At 35.4% G+C, this 14,379-nt stretch overlaps 1 long non-coding RNA gene across 1 annotated transcript; it reads left to right on the forward strand.

Annotated features, from left to right (window-relative positions):
• The first annotated feature begins 4,983 nt into the window (after positions 1–4,983).
• Positions 4,984–12,734, forward strand: LOC122413132 (uncharacterized). The gene is made up of 3 exons (XR_006261515.1): positions 4,984–6,056; positions 6,263–6,544; positions 12,696–12,734. It is a non-coding gene; the product is annotated as an uncharacterized lncRNA (long non-coding RNA).
• The last annotated feature ends 1,645 nt before the right edge of the window (positions 12,735–14,379 follow it).

Consider the following 14,379-nt stretch of genomic DNA (forward strand, 5'->3'; position numbering starts at 1 on the left):
TAACGCCTTCTCTTATTGGCCCATTGCCATGATTCACGCTCGCCCGTTGGTTGCACGGGCTAACATACGATGCGCGGACTACCGCTTTTTATGATTTTCAGCTCATTGCGATTTTCAACAACGAAAACTTCAATTTGATCAGTTATTATTTAATTTCTTCTTTAATTTGGCATTGTTACTTCGTTTAATATGATTCGAATAATTACAATTGCTAAAAGTCACGTACGCGTCTTATAGCCCATCAACGCTCTACCCGCGCATGCGTCATAAACACGCGTCTTGTTTTATTTGAATTGACACCAATTTTCTAAAAGAAATAATCTTTTCATTACTTTTCTTCGATCCGTTATAATTTTCCGCATCTTTTGAGCCTATTTACATAATTTTACGAAATCGCGTTGAACTTTAATTAACAAAAGAAAAAAATATAATAGTTCGAGTTTTTAATACGCGGCGCTGCTAGTGTCGCGCTCCGCCGCTTGTATCGAGCCTTTGTATTGCCCACCAGTATGGCCGCCGCCGGCCAGCAGTGATGCGTCTCACCGGTCGTTGTACGCGCTCGGTCAAAAACATCGGGCCACGTCGCAATGTTTTTCGAGGTTAGGTTCGGGTTCTAGTCGATTCGGGTCGTTCAGGAGGGCGTTACGTTACAGTACATCTTGAAAAACCATGCACGCAATTTTTTGTTCAAAAGCTTGAGTTTTTTTTCTAAATTTGTAATCAAAATAATAAACAACAAACATCACTAGTACTTGGCTTGATTAAATTGATATGATTATATTTTTCCAAAGAAACAGAATAAATAATTAGAGGGAAAAATATAATAAATATTATTATAAACAACGTTGCACTTTTTAATACTCTGCGTAATTTTTTTACTTTTAAAAAGTTTTTTATGCGGATTTTTTTATTCATTACGCTTGAAATGGTTTTTTTATAAACATTAGTAATGAATTGCTCATTTGAAGGAAGTTTCGAGAGAATAGATCGAACAACATTACAGACACATTCCAGTCATCATTCAGAATCTGTACACAAACTGGAACTTGTCAGACTATGACAAAATTTTATGGTTAAAATGTTTCTTTGTGAACAACAATAATTTATTCATTTCCAAGAAATGCTGATGGCTAAATCTCTTTGAAAAATTATTCTGAAATGCTCCAGTCAAGAATCATTGAATGAACTCGAACTCGTACGAGTACACGGCGTCTTCTAGTTGATGTTTCTTTTTATTAACAATAGTAATGTTATTAGTTTCCTAGAACGCTGAAGGCTAGAACTCTTTGGAAAAATGTACAGAAACACTCTAGTCATCATTCAGAATCTGTACACGAACTGGAACTCGTCAGACTACGACAAAATCTTATGGTTAAAGTGTTTTTTTATCAACAACAATAATTTATTTATTTTCACGAAATGCTGAAGGCTAGAACACTTCAAAAAAGTTAATCGACTATGCTCCAGTCATTGTTCAGAATCATTGAACGAACTAAAAGTCGAACGAGTACGACAGCATCTAATAGTTAAAGTTTCTTTTTATCAACAATAATAATTTAAATAATTCCATAAATCGCTGGAGGCCAGAAATTTTCAGAAAACATCCAAAAAACTCCAGTCATCATTCAGAACCATTGAATAAACTGGAACGAGTCGGAGCCCGACAGCTTCTCATGGTTGAAGTAAATTTTTATCACCAATCATAGTTTCTTAAGTTTCACGTAACGCTAAAGGCTAGAACTCCAAAAAAATTATACAAAAACATTCAAGGAATCATTGAGAACCATTGAATATAATGTAACTCATAAGAGAATGACAGCATTTCATGAGAGGAGTTTCCGTTTACCTACAATAATCCTTTATCAAATTTCACGGAATGCTTAAACACTAGAACTCTCCGGAATGTTATACAGGAACGCTCCAGTCATTGTTTGGAATCATTCAATGAATTATAACTGGTCGGACTATGACAGCATCTTTTAGTTAATGTTTCTTTTTATAAACAACAGTAATGTTATTAGTTTCCTAAAACGCTGGAGTCTAGAACCTTTTGGAAAGATTTACAGAAACACTCCAGTCATCATTCAGATCCATTGATCGAACTGGAACTTGAACGAGTACGACAGCATCTCACGGTTAAAATATCCTTTTATCAACAATGAAAATGTAGTAAATTTTACGAAGTCCTAAAGAGTAAGAACTCTTCGAAAAGTTATACTGAAATGCTCCAGTCATTGTTTAGAACCATTGAATGAATTGAATTTGATCAGACTACAACAGCATCTTATAGTTAATATTTCTTTTTATCAATAACAGTGATTTTAATAATTCCAAAAGCGCTGGAGACTAGAACTCTTTGAAAAATTATACAGGAACGCTACGGTCATCATTTACAACGATCAGACAAACTGGAACTCGTAAGAGTATGACAGCTTTCCGTGTAAATTTCACGATGTTCTAAAGGTTAAGAACTCTTCGAATAGTTATACAGAAACACTCCAGTCATCATTCAGAATCTGTACAGGAACTGGAACTCGTCAGACTACGACAGAATCTTATGGTTAAAGTGTTTTTTCATCAATAACAATAACATATTTATTTTCACGAAATGCTGAAAGCTAGAGCTGTTCAAAAAAGTTAATCATAAACGCTCCAGTCATTGCTCAGAACCATTCAATGAACTGGAACTCGTCAGAGTACGACAGAATCTCAGGGACGAAGTTTCCTCTTTTCACAATAATATTTTATTCAATTTCACAAAATGCTAAATTCTAGAGCTCTCCGAAAAGTTATACAGAAACACTCAGTCATCATTTAAACCATTGAATAAACTGGAACTCATCAGAGTACGGCAGCATCTCATGGTTGACGTTTCATTCTATCATCGATGATAATTCTTAAAATTTCGTGAAGCGCTGGACGTTAGAACTCTGTGGAAAGTTATACAAGAATACTCCAGTCTCCATTAAGAACCATTCTATAAGCTGGATTTCATTAGAGGATTGGAGTTTCCTTTTATCTACAACTATAATTTATTTAATTTCACGAAATGCTAGAGGCAAGACCGATTTAAAAAGTTATACAGAAACACTTCAGTCAATATTCAGAATCATCGAATAAACTGAAACTCGTACGAGTACGACAGCATATCATGGTTAATTTTTTTTATCGCCAATTATCTATCATTTTTTTATTTTCCCCAAACTCTAAAAGTTATATTTTTTCAAAAAAGAATACAGAACCACTCCAGTTATTATTTAGGATCATTACGTAAATTAGAACTCCTCAGAATACAACACCATCATATAGTTGAAGTTTTTTTTATCTACAATAAAATAAATTCAAAAGTTACATGATGCGCTGAAGACTAGAACTCTTCATTCAAAAAATTTGTGAGATACGAAATTCAAATTAAGCGCCTTGATCGACATTCCAAAAGTCGTTCGTCGATGGCCCCACTTATTTCATTTGTCTCACCCCCACCAAACTTTGTCACTTGACGATCCCGACGATCATCTCGTCCTTGCTCTCTTCGCTCGGGGACGTCAATGAGGCCGGATCATCAAAGGATTTAGTCCAACCACAGAAAAATCACTCGTTTCCGGCTGGCCAGCCACATTATACTATCATCTGACCGATTTCGACACATCGCATTTGAGCCTCCAGTACTCGGGCAAGAGCCAACGAGGTAATATTGCCAATTCTTTAAGATAAGTCCCATTTTTTGTATACACCGGTTCAATTTCTCACTATAACGAATAATCTATCGACGTCAAGGCTCTCCTGTTTGCACGAGCGAGAACGAAATCTCAAAGATTAATTTTTACGTGTGCGTGCGTGCGCGTGTGTGTGTGTGTGTGTGTGTGCGCGCGTGTGCGTGTGTGCGGGTAATGTATGCGAGATTGTATGTTTCGATAAAACTTTCTGTTCATAATCAACTAGATCCGATATGATTATATTCGCAATATTGAAAATTTTGACACCAATAAAATCTCGGTGATCGTTTGATGAAAATATTATCGTTATATGAGTGTATAATTTCTTGTAACTTGAAAATTAGTGAAAATATCTCACAAACTATACAGAAACACTTAAGGATATTTGGTACAGGCGATATAATGTTGCCATGCTAAACTATGCTAAAAACATAAAAAATTTCAAAATTATCAGAATTTTATAAAATTTGGTGAACATATTCTTTAGTGCCAAATTTGACAATACACATTTTTTAAGATTTTACTTCTGTACAGTTATCGAGTAATTGATCACTAAAGGCCACGAGAGTAGACTGGGCGCCAGGTACAAATTACCGTCGAATTATTCGACTTGATTTTTGTCGATTCTCGTGATGGTAACGCAATACAGAATTAGAGTGTAGGAGGCACGAGGGAAACGAGTGACCGAGGACGGTCCGACTACTCAGCTCATCTGAGATACAAAAAGGTAGAGGGGGGGATTCTTGGGGCAAAGTAGCAATCATGAAACATAAAAGAAACAGCCAACAACAAAACACAAAATTCGAAACAATATGCGCCATTTATCAAGAGACTTGGTAGAGTCTCGGGACAAGTACTTTGACAGCCCTGTCGTCTACTGGCCCGAGGCTTGCCGAGTATACTTTCTCTGAATAAAACGATTCGCGGTAGTGGGGGTAAAATTGAAATACCATTTCGTTCATTTACAGAGCTCATGAGTCATTTCAGGTTTTCAAAATTGAACTGGACATTAATTAGAAAATTATCTTTCGAATGAGCCCAAAATCAGCATGATTGGTGGCGTAATTGCTGAGAAAAAACTTTGCACGGGCTCAAGATTATGCAAAAGTTACTAACACATTCATGAACTCGACGTATCTGTTATACATTTTCTGACCAGTACATATAAGAGCATTTTGATGCCCTTCTTAGCCAATCCCCGCCGAGGAAATACCGGCTTCAGTCAATCGCCGATGAGAAAACTTCTCATTGGTCTTGTCGGCTGTCTTCACATCGTCGGTCTTACTTTACTTGTCATATGTTCGTTTATAAAATAACATCTGTTTATTATGGTCTTGTGGACTTTCTTCACATCGTCGGTCTTACTTGTCATATCGTTTAAACATCTGTTCGTTATATCGGTTTACGGTTTCGTCGGTTTTCCGTTATCGTTCACTACATCGACTGTTCGAAATAATTTCGTTCCTCCATCGTTTTTTCTAATTCGGCCATCGTTTTGTTTGTTCGAAAATTTTCGGGAAATAGTGCGAGATGTGTGAATTTGATTATCAAAGATATTTATAAAATGTGTTATTATTGTAAGTTTTGTGAAAACAGTGCGGGTTGTCCACTTCCATGGCAATTTGGTTCACGAGTGTTTGTTAATTCTATAAGCTAATGTTTCCTTAAACATGGACTTCTCGCTATATTGTGACAATTGGTTTTCATTCCTTTGAATTTTGAACATAACCTATTTTCCATATTTTCCATATCCATTCTCATTCTGGTTTTGTATTCTTTGTCAACTCTTCAATAGAAGGAATCGAAATTGATATTGAAGACATTCTGGTTTTGTTCTGTTCGAAATTGATATTGAGGACAATCTTCCCCACTTGGTGTTGGATGAAAGGGGATGGGATTGTAACAACTAAAATTGCCTGTGTCAGAAGTCTTCTCAAACTCTTTCAACATTGAAAAATGTATGCACCGTAAAAGAATTGGAGCAGGGTTCGATTTGCCTGTCCAGCATCAGAAGTCTTCACAAACTCTGACAAAATTGAAAAATGTATGCACCATGAGGAATTGAAGCGTGGTTTGATTTGCCTGTTCAGCGTCAGGTCTTCTCAAACTCTGGCATCGTTGAAAAATGTATGCACCATAGAGGAATTGGAGCGTGGTTTGATTTGCCTGTTCAGCGTTAGGTCTTCTCAAACTCTGACATCGTTGAAAAACATATGCACCGTGGAGGATATGCATTGGAGTGGGGTTTGATAATAAATGAACCACCTCGCGGTCATACTAAAATGGATGAATCTCTCTCCCAATTTATTGAATTTCATCACTATCCCTGCTTCCAACTGGGTAAGCATTAGTTATGAAATTTTTCAATTTGTTAGGGTAATTTCATTTCATATGTATTCTTGAAACAGTGAGAGTCATTGTACCTCCTGCTGAATATGCTGGCACTTTGGTCGAGCATGGTCATCAAGTTTGAACAATATTTGTTAAAAAAACTTGTTATTTTTAAAAATAAGCGTCAAGAATTGAATGACAGAATAAATTGTCAGATAGAAGAAGAGGAAATGCTGAAGAGGAAAAAGGGTACGATGTCCTGAACAACAAGATTTTTGGCTCTGATAGAATGGAATCAACATTGACATCAAGGACAATCTTTCACACTTGATGCTACATGAAAAGAATGGGATTGTGTCGGGGCCAGGCGGCTGGGAAAGTCTCCCAAATTCGTCCAGCGTCAGAAGATTTCTCAAACAAATAGGAAAAAAAATTGTACATCCGTCCCACCATCAGCATTACGGCTACCTCATCTACAATTTATGCAAAATTCTCAGGTTCGTCCAGTGGGAAATATTCAAAACCTTTAAAATTTTGATATTCTAAGTGCTTTCGAAAGTTTTTCATATATATTTTCGAAGTGTAGTGTTAGATGTTTGTTTTGAAAGTATTAATCAATTGAAAAAAAATTCATTTTATTTACGTGCAGCATTAAAATTTATTATATCAATTCGAGGCCAAGTATTTTCTAATGAATTGAAATAAGTTACCACTTGAATTACGTGCAGCACTAAAATTTGTGATATCAATCGGTGGACAAGTATTTTATTAGTAACTTCAAAGTTGAACATTATGGAATTGTTCTAAGAAGCTTTTAAATCCAAAAATATCATATGCAAGCTAATCATTTCTTGCTCTATGGTGGCAGAGACTTATAAGAAAATCGATTCTTTTCAGACTTTCAGGAGCTTCTGATATTATTCACAATATTCGACGTCGATTGGATCGTTACAAATTATGTTTAAATATGAGTTAAAAGTACTTGTCCGGCCCATCACTATTTATTGAAATAAAAATCAATCATAAAAAAACGAAATTGTACGGCAGAATCCGGTTAAAAATGTATTGAAATGCGATTTATTATTAGTTTAATGTTCTTAATAATAGTATAGGTTAGTTATACCGAATGAAATTCGTTCGCTGGAAGAAGTGAGAAGTAAAAATTGCCGTCATTCCAATACAAACTGGGGAGTTATTTTTGTAAACTTGAACATATTTAATGTGCATAATGTTTTTTATTTATCGATGCACAAATACATCCCTTGTGTAGTACAGGACAATTCGTTTCCATTCTTATTAAATTAGTGCACTTGAGGGAAAATTACTTGAAGATAACTCTCTAAATTCCCTCTGCATGAATATTTGTGCTCCATCAGTTCTAGAAAAGCCCTGATTTTTATTTGAATAAACAATTTTAATGGAAAGTGATGGGCCGGACAAGTACTTTTAACTCATATTTAAACATAATTTGTAACGATCCAATCGACGTCGAATATTGTGAATAATATCAGAAGCTCCTGAAAGTCTGAAAAGAATCGATTTTCTTATAAGTCTCTGCCACCATAGAGCAAGAAATGAATAGCTTGCATATGATATTTTTGGATTTAAAAGCTTCTTAGAACAATTCCATAATGTTCAACTTTGAAGTTACTAATAAAATACTTGTCCACCGATTGATATCACAAATTTTAGTGCTGCACGTAATTCAAGTGGTAACTTATTTCAATTCATTAGAAAATACTTGGCCTCGAATTGATATAATAAATTTTAATGCTGCACGTAAATAAAATGAATTTTTTTTCAATTGATTTAGCTGTTCGAATCAAATAAGAAGAAAGAGGCATCGGTTTCTAAGTTTTTTTTATGGATGGAATTATCAGCAAACACGACACCATCAATGTACTTGTCCCAACCTTTTTTTCCCTAGGGGAAGTTTATGGTTTGATATCACGTCTTTTTTCTCGAAAGTTCCTTATTTATGTTTTGACGACTATATAATTTTAATTTTAATTTCTATGAATTATTTACGATTTAATGCTTGTAACATTGGTTTCCACGAAAAAAGACCTATTTTTCAACAAAATTGTACTGGAAATATTTCGTCACAGGTCTATCCTTGGACTTTGGCGATTTTTTTCCTTGTACTCTAATATGTTTTGTCAATTAGGAACCCAAGAGCATAGTGGAAAGCAGGTTGGAAGCCGAGATATGATTTTGGCTTGTATCATCTGATTCGTCGAAAAAAGACTGATACCGCACAATCAGTATACTAGTGAAGAGTATTATACACGAATGCTGTAGGATTGTCATATATTTGATATTTTCTTACGGTTCGAAATCATTTTCGTTGTGTGACTTAAGAAGTTTTGTTTACATTCTTTGTGGTGTAATAAGAAAACGGGCGATCATCAATGTAATTGTCCAAATTTTTTTTCTCCGAGTGAGGATTTTTACGACTTGATATCAAATCTTTTTTCTATGGCAGTTCTAAACGACAAAAAATATTCTTAAATAAGATTTTCTAAAGTTAACCAATGTTTCTATTGTGATATTTTAAAATAAGTTCTCCAATGATTTTCTTTAAGTTTTGTACAATTTATAACAGTTTGATATTCTTCGAATGTTTCAAATGATACCCTCAATTTTTCAACTATTTCGAATGTGTCCATAATTTTGTGGGATTAAAATCATATTCCGTAAGGTTTTTCAATATTTTGTATCATTGTGGAATTTTCCCCCGTCATTTATAAATTTTGTTTTCAATAGTTTTGATGAAATCATTGTGAATAAAGAAAATATGAAGATTTTTCAATGAAATGAATTTTTTGATTGATTTTCTTTAAAATTGGATGGAAGGAGAAAGAAAAAAATATATACAATGTTCACCAAGTCCACCAGAATTCGCAATTTTCACATATGTTTATTGAATTCTAATGCTACCAATTTTTATTTCATTAAAAAACGTGTTTCCAAGGACTTTTTGAAGCAATCTTTTTCATTCGTATTATCATACTCAGAGATAAAAGTTGACACACCCACGTCGATGCACAAAATTTTTAAACTCTGCATGTAGCCACCAAGGTTCAACCGGACAAAAGATAAACTATGAAGTGCGTCAAGACCAACAGAATTGCTTATTTATTAATATGTTCATTGCATTTTGAAAACATAACTTCTTATGTCATTCATAAATAGGCCATCGCTGACATCTTGTATCATTTATCATTATTTTGAGTTTGTTTTTGCAAGGAGTCTGGTGTAGGTGGTAAACGAAGAATAAGTACGCCGGTGGTGCGAGAAAAATAGTGAGGAATTTATTGTTCCGCTGTTCTATGTTAAAGTACAGTATTTGCCCGACAATTAGTGCGATTAAGCCCGATGATGAAAATGGCGAGTTGACCCGGTGTTCGTCGAGCACGTGCGAGACGAACAAGATGGACGACCGAAGCGTGCTCGTGAGAAAGAACCCGATGATTTTTTGAGATATTCCGTTAAAATGAGTCCGAGAGAATGTTCCGTTAAATGCGCAGAGTCCGTGTAATGATTTGAACCGAAAATGAATAAGAGAACCCGAATTTGATACCGAAAACTGGTGAGAAGGTGAGATGCAGTGATTAGCCGTATTGCACGCTTCAGCGACCGGATCAAGACTGAGGCATCAATCATGGAGATCGATGATGAAGCCCCGCGCACATGCGCGGTGTGCTTCCCCGGTCCCGTGCTAATTACTGCCCAGGAGGTGGCGACGCCTCCCGTGAGCACGTGAAACGAGCACCCGGCTGCTCTAATTGCACGCGCCCAAAATGTCCGAACCCGCGAACTGGCGACGCCAGCGGCGGAGCGCGAGAGCCCGGCCCGAATTCTCTTGCGCTACCGTCGAGGCCTCGCTCAATCCTGAACAGAGTTATTTATTACTAGTAATCCATATCGTAATTCTATAATTCTTCTACAATTTTTATTAATTGTAAGTATCCATATTTCATAATCAAAAATAGGAAGTGCTAATACCTAGCGTGCATGTCAATACACAGAATTTTCAAAGTTTGCAAGTATCCGCTGCAATTTATTCATCTAAATTTTGATACAGAAAGAAAAAATTGCCACCGATTCATAAAATTCATTATGCCAAAACTAAAAGGAAAAAAGACAGCGCACTTCAAAGTGAACAGAACTCAAAATTGTTTCATGTATCTTCGTTTATATATTGCAGTCGGAACCAAAAAGTGAAAAGATTGGCACACCTACGCTTCACAGAAATATCAAAGTTCATAGATATTTGCTGCATACCAGTAATACAAACTTTGGTGCTATGGGGCAAATCATTTCAAAATTCCATGAACCACATTCTTGAAACTTATTATGTCACATTCAAGAAAAAAAGTGACAGATACGCTGCATGTTGAAGCAAGCAAAATGCTGTATTCCTGTATGTCTCCATGGTTATACGCAGACAAAATATTTGATCACATCCAAAAATTATCAGACGTAGATTTACACACATGAATTTTTCAACCCATGATGCCAATCGCAAACATGGTCTGGAAATACTCAACATACATGTCGCTTCATGACTTTGTCGCACTTTAGAGGTGTTCATTGCATTTCGAAGATACGAATTTTGATATCATGAAAATTAACCACCCAATGACTTATTGAAATAAATTTCCAAATTCATTATGCAATAACTCAAGTGAATATATCTATGCACTTACATGGCCCAAAGATTTTTCTAAAACTCGGGTGTATGAACAAGCAATCATGTAAACTTTTTGTTATGAATTTTCCAATTTATTGAAATCAATATGAGGGAATAGAAATACGAAAGTCACTCGAATTAAATTGATATGGATATACTGTAAGCTAAGGAGGTGGGAAAATTAAAGGGGCCGGTGAACACAGCCAAACGAAATGAAAGAAAATATGACAACAATACAATGAATTAGACACTTACTTGACCAAAGTTTTTCAAACTTTATTTGCATTCATTTACATACAACCACGCAAATTTTTTCTATAATGTAATTACACAACATAAATTTTCTGTTTTTAAAGAACGTTTGAGAGTTTATAATGAGCGAAAGTTTATTTTTCTCACATAACTCCCGTTGAAAATTTTTGAAGAACCAGAATCAGGATTGCAACAAAATTATGTCATAAATAAACGTAAAATCAAAGAATTTGTACAAGGAGAAATTTCCCAATACTAATATATGTTCTATATAACAAACACTCGCGAACCGATTGCGATGAGCGTAAACTAACCCACATGGTTTTCACAAAACTTACATAACATTTTTTTTTATAGTCATATAAGAATTTTGAATACAGCTCGCACTGTTTCTCCGAAATTTTATCATTTAGATCGCTGTTGCTATTAATTTGATCATGCCATCAAAAACTGACAGATGGTTGAACATATCACGCCAAAGTCACTATATATCTGGTTTTCGTAATACACTGCATGTATGACACCACATACCACTACTTTGAATAAAATAAATACATATTGAACACTTGATTAGATGAAAAATATTTTTTTTTCACGCCGCACTTCGTAATGTCGGAAATCCGATTATTATAACATCAAAAGCTGACAGCTGACTGATGGGATTGTATATATAGGTATATATTCATAAACTTTATTCCGCTGGAACGGTACAGCGAGTATCCTGACCAATCACAACTCATTATTTCTGTAGCCGGGATCCCGGGACTCGAGCTTCCATAGAAATGGGTTATAGCTGGCATCAAGAGGCCTTTGATGGTGTTCTGTACAGACACGGCAAATCCTTAAATGAGTTAGTAACTTTTGCATAATCTTGAGCCTGTGCAAAGTTTTTTCTCAGCATTCACGCTACTGATCGTGTTGGTTTCGTGCTCATTCGAAAGGGATTTTGAAAATTAGTCTCCAAACCAATTTTTGATTTATAAAAAATCTCCTGAGCTCTGCAATTTTAGAAAATGACATGCCAGTTTTACCCCCTCCACCGCGAATCGTTTTATTCTCTTGATTGGTCATCTCGTTATAAAAACACCGTGACTTTTCCGTTTATCCGTGCCATCATTCTATCTCAATCCCTGTTTTGATTGCTTAAAATTTTCAACATAAAATATCTTTGGTTGTGGAATTCATTTTTATTTTCAATACTTTAGGTGATATTCCGTTCGTTAACAAGTATGGCTTACTTGTTCATTCATATGAGTACGGAGATGTGGGATTTTTTTAATATTGAAAAAGAGTGATCACCAAGTTATTAACCCTCTCAGACCGAGACCTATTTCGCGTTGACGGAAAATGATTCCCTTCATAATTTTATCTCAAAATACTTTCTAGTTTCCGAATCCATTGTGACAGTTTAGTTTTTTTGTTGGGAAATATGAATTTTTGAATGTTCGCTACGGGCAGCACCAGGTCCTTGGGGAGCAAAATCAGGAAAATTTACGAATGAATCTAGCACCAAATACCTTAAATACATCATATTAGCTTCCCTTTGAAAGGAAATAACGTTCGGAGTACGAAAAAAAAATGTCTACTCACTTTTCTTTTGCGATAACTAAAGCACCTTTTCACACAACGCCAACTCAACATGAAACGCCGACTTCATATTGATATTTCGATGGGTTAAAGCAGTTTATCTCTTGGTTTAGGAGTTTCTATGGTGCAATCTAACCTTGCTTGATGGAAATAGTCAGTTAAAACCCCGACCTTACTGACCGATGCAGTTTTATTGGGCCTGGAAGCGCGTGTTGCGTAGAAGCAACATACGGTCCGAGAGGGTTAAAGAAGAGTGGCCGTGCAAAATGTGAGATTCAGAGATTAGTTATTCTTGTTCAACAAAAAAAAATTATTCACCGATTATCAAAATCATGAAAAACTAAGAATCGATATGTAGAAAGTAACTAACTGCACTGCTGCGCAAGGAACTTTTTTAGAAATCTCAATAAGAACAGTGAACATCAAAAATATCAAATGTTTTATTCTTTCAATAGCTCAGTTGGACTAGAACAGTGAATATCAAAATTATCAAATTTTATACTCCTTCAATGATTTTATATTTTGAGAAACTTTATCTGGTTCCATTCATATCTCAAGTAGAATAGAATTAGAATCAATTATCAAATTCCTTCAATATTTGAGAACCATCATCCAGTTTCATGAATATACCTCAATTATGATAGTGAATTTTCAAATGTTTTATTCCTCCAATTATATTACAGGTTTTGAAAAACTTTATTTGGATCGAAGCTTCAATAAAACTGATCAATTGTCTGATCCTGCGGTTGGAGTTTTCGGGGTCGATAGAGAGCCTTTGGGTGTACCAACAAATAATTGATTACGATGTTAGTAGTGATTCAGCCTGCATCAGGGGAAAAGCCATTACACGCTGTTCTATTGTTGAAGGTACGTTCGTTTCAAAATTTTATAAAACCCTAAAATTTTGATTGTTTAATTTGGAAATAAAGCGGTGTAAAGTTCAAAGTCTGCATCTCTAAACTTTGAAATCAACTCCTTTTTCATTAGTTTATCAGTTTTCACATTCATACTGACAATTTGTATTCCTCGTCATTATTTTTCTTTAGTTCTTTTATTTGTTGAATTTTAGTCTCTGACAATTATAAATCAAAAGATGACTACGTGGACATACTCTAATTTAGAAATTAAAATTAATTTTATTAAAACAAATATTTCATAGTAATAACGATTATTTTTCAGACATACAAAGAAAGAAATTATAGAACTTGTATTTTTTTTTCAAAGGAGCAGCGCGAACTTTGGTGAAGCGTGACGTGATCGGTACTGAAATTTCCGCACCATTTAGGCTGGTAGTGCTGGAAATCCTACGAACCCTATCGCCGAACTTGTAAATTTGCATCGACCTGGCCGAACATTCATAACTGACGTTAAAAACGACATTAAATGAATTCATCATTGTCATCGATCAGTCTTTTTTTTTTAGTGTTTCCCGTCTTCCACTTCCACACCCAAAAACCAAGAAACACACTGAGGTCAATGCCTCTTTACCTTCGTGGCTACACTCTCTCGCCACAAGGGAAATAAAGAAATACCATTCCTTGTGTTCGGTTAAATACATATTGAAATGACGGGTATCTCCGATTGGCGAAGATGGGTAGCCAATCGGGAACGCGAAAGATAGAGGGCGACAATGTCGGGAAAAAAGGCGGGCAGCGTAGCCTAGGAGACGTCGTTGTTATGTTTTTCGCTTCGAGTGAAGGAGAGGGGCATATGGCGTTGCGAACGTTGCTAAGGAGAAGTGTGGAAGCGCGGGGTAAATGTGAATTCTCTTTTTTTGATAATAAAAATTGATTGATG

The sequence above is a fragment of the Venturia canescens genome, chromosome 7 (assembly GCF_019457755.1).
Source record: "Venturia canescens isolate UGA chromosome 7, ASM1945775v1, whole genome shotgun sequence".
Taxonomy (NCBI): Eukaryota; Metazoa; Arthropoda; class Insecta; order Hymenoptera; family Ichneumonidae; genus Venturia; species Venturia canescens.